Consider the following 3949-nt stretch of genomic DNA (forward strand, 5'->3'; position numbering starts at 1 on the left):
ATAATATTTTCTTTTATCATATAAAATATTTTTTCTTTCTGTTACTATATAAGAAATTTCTGGAACTTTTGTTAGTTAGAATTTTGATAGTATCCGATATACAAGAACGTAAGAAAAATTTTCGCAAGTTTTTTGAAAAAAATCTCGGATACGCTTATGACTTTTGACCAATGATGAATATTTTGGAACAACTTCTCAGACAACAAGCATGTTAAAAGATATCATAAAAATGTCGTTTAGACATACATGTTTAAAAGATCTCTAACACCCGTATTTATAGTCAAATTTAAGGAAGCCTTAAATATAAAGCCTGACTATGAACGTAGAGTATCTGAAAATAAATTTATTTTCAGATACTCTACGAATTATTTTATTGGCTACTGAGCATCTAAAGATAAATTTAAGGCAGCTTTAAGTATTTATAAGATTTGATTACGAATACGGGCATTATATATAAAGACGTCATAATGACATACGTGTTGTCTTTGTTGAAAACGTTGGTACAATGTACAGGTTGTTCTTGAACATACTGAGACGTTAAAAATTAATTAATATTGTACATAGCACATTGATCTTAGAGATCGTACATACAGCTAATTATAAGACAACCAAAGATTAAGTAGAAATAGATATACAAAGTAATTATAAAGTCCTTGTGCGGTTTTAAAATATTTCGTTTTATATATAATAAAATTGATCTGAAAGAATAATTGAAAGAATTAATTATTACATACATTTATTCTTGGGATTGTTATTTTTTACATCACCACTACTTACACAATTTGAGTTGATTCCAAAATTTTATAAATATATTTTGTAATCGATTTGCGTTAATGTGTCTCAAGAAAAAAATCTAATGGATTAAAATTGATAAACACACAGTAGACTAAGAATTCATCTGTCAAGGAAATTTTCGTAGAGAAAATAAATCCCTTATAATATTTAAATTTTCTTAAATTCCAAATCTAACGGTTTTTTTTACAGATTATCATGTTTATTATATTTTTAAAGAAGGTTATATATATAAAAATTTAAGCACAAAGACTTTACAAAAGTATCTCAGCCTATATACAGGGTGTCCGAGACCACTCGCGTCATTTAAAAATAAGAGAAGTAATTTTTAAAAAATGTTCCATTAAAATAACTCAATTTCTGATTAGCCCATTTTTGTTCGGAATCAGAATTTGGAAATATCACCATTAATATCATCATATTCAAGCGTATTCGATTTATTAGATTTTTTTATAGAAACCCCTTCCTTTGTTTTAAATGGATACCGCAGATAGTCTGGGACATTCTATATAAAATCCCTTATGTCCATTTCCACTAATGTAGATTAATTTTAATACCGGGTTTTTTAAAACTAAAAAAAATGAAGAATACATTGAACTTAAGATTGAAGTTAATCTACATTGATGAAAGCAGACATTAATTAGCAATTAAGTTTCTTGTTCTTTTAATTTTCCTTTCTCATTTCATAATCCTTCTTCTATCCTTTTATTTTATATCTTAGCAAGCATCGATGATGAATGCTTTGTTCTTGAATTTGTACACTGAGATATTAGCTAGATATAAACGTAATATATAAATGAAACTATACTAAACATACTAAATATGCATTCGAGCAATTGACGAGCGGTATACTATAATATTATATATCTTTCTCTAAAGTATCAAACTATCCATTTTCTTTAGCTGCGGATGACCGAGATCTATAGTTATATCTATTAATATAATAGTATTAACAGCGAACTCTCAAAAGTTATTGAACGCGTTTATGCTAATGACAATTAAATGTTGCGACTCTAATTATAAGAGCAAAGCTCTGCTAGAGATACGACCATATGTATAATTATATAATCGAGACCTACTTTAATTTTTAATCGTGTAAGATCTCCTTATTAGTTATAGTAATAATGCATTTTATTCGTCTACATACAGTCTTTGATTTAAACTATTTTAAGTTTCTTGTTATGTCATTCGTTCTGCTAATTCAGAGCAGAAGAGTACTTTCTAATCATGATTTATAAGGCGAACTTTTATAGGTGCAACGATAGATACGAAGCAGTGCAAATGTTCAAATAATAATACGCGTAATTTTTAGTCAATTGTAATACAAACTGAAAGTTAAGTTAGTTGCAATAAGTGTATATATATATATATATATATATATATATATTTAAGAGAGAATCTAGATAATTATAAACATTCTGAGAAAAGCTTTGCTCTCTTGCTTGCGAATTAAATATTGCTAATTAATTAAATAAAAAGTTCAAATGAGCAATTAGGAATCAGTGCTGTAAGTGTTGCGCTCAAATAATTAACTTACTATTGCCCATTTAAACTTTTTATTTAATTATTGTTGACTTAAGGAATCTCGTTTTTTAAAATCTTAATTGTTAAATTAATATTTTAAAAAACTTTTAAATAAAAAATTTTAAATAAAATATCAGTAGCGCCAATTTTTTTTACAATGTTTCCGATCACTGTCACAAATCGCTAAAAAATCGCGTGAAACAATGTAGACACGAACAATTAGTTTTAATTTCGGGCAGAATGCAATTTTAGTTTTAAATTCCAAGTTAATGCACGATCAACCTGAAGTTCCCATCGCTTCGTATTTCAATTGCAATGGAATGGAAATCTACTCGCAATGTAGAAACCTAGATATAGAATTACGTAAAAGCATAGCTTACCGACCTATCTAATCCGTTAAAACATATAATATTAAATACATGTTGTATACGTTATATGTATACATATAATTATTCGGACGTAGTATGATGTATTATCAAGAGCGGTGAAAGAGATCACATAAATGTTTAAGGCGTTACACTTACTCGAGCGTTTTTTGAAATTGTATATAAAATGAACGCACGTATGCGTGTATATGTATGTATAAATGTATGATATTATTGTATTCGTCGGATAAAAGTCTCACGATAAATCTCAAATTTGCGTTATTTGTATTGCATCCGACTGCTTTGCATTAGATTAATTTACGGATGTGTTACGCTGTCTATACTTGTAAATAAGGCGTCTTGACTTCTGAAATACATGTCTCTCAGGAAATGAGAATTACTTTTTTCTATACCCTAATACTCATAATATTTGATCTTTTAATGAATATATACACATGAAAATTTTGAAAATAATTATGCTAATGATATAATAATAATAATAACAACTCAAAGCAATATTAATTTCAATATAATAAATAAATATAATAAAGAGAGATAACAATAATATACATATCTTTTTTCATAATTCTGCGAAGAAAGAATTTTTCAAGGAATTTTTTGGAACTTTTCAAACTTTCACAGTAAATCAATTTTATAAGCCATGCTGTCCGCAAGTTGGGATAATTTCGTTTTATATTATTCGTTATTATTTTATATTACGGCCGGCACGCCGTTATTAATTTTATACTTACGATTTATTGTGCCATAATAAATTTTGTTATTAAGAAAAATGGGGATTTATTTCATATCTAAAATAAAATATAGTATGAAATGTATATTCGTTTTATTGAATTGATCAATTGCAATAAAGAAAATAATCATAACTAACAATGTTCATCTTTTGACTCCACTTCCAAACGGTCGGATTTCAAATTCTTGTAGCACGTAAAACTTCAATCAATGAGTATCGACGTGTATATTTTATGAGGAATTTTATGAAGATATAGTGAGTTCCTACGATTGTTTTTAGTTTTTCGAAATTATGAATTTCAATTTTAAAATCACAGATTTCAAATTTAGATCTGCTGTGGTCAGGTATCTATTAAGTCGAAAAAAAGAAGAGTATTGACGCTGCTTTCATCAAATCAACCTTTACGATCTTGATATTTCGGTGAGATTTAGAACGGACTATTTAAAATGTAAACAAAAACATGTGTATGTGTGTGTGTGTGTGTGTGTGTGTGTGTGTGTGTGTGTGTGTGTGTGTG

Source organism: Trachymyrmex septentrionalis, unplaced genomic scaffold (assembly GCF_001594115.1).
Source record: "Trachymyrmex septentrionalis isolate Tsep2-gDNA-1 unplaced genomic scaffold, Tsep1.0 scaffold88, whole genome shotgun sequence".
NCBI classification, from domain to species: domain Eukaryota; kingdom Metazoa; phylum Arthropoda; class Insecta; order Hymenoptera; family Formicidae; genus Trachymyrmex; species Trachymyrmex septentrionalis.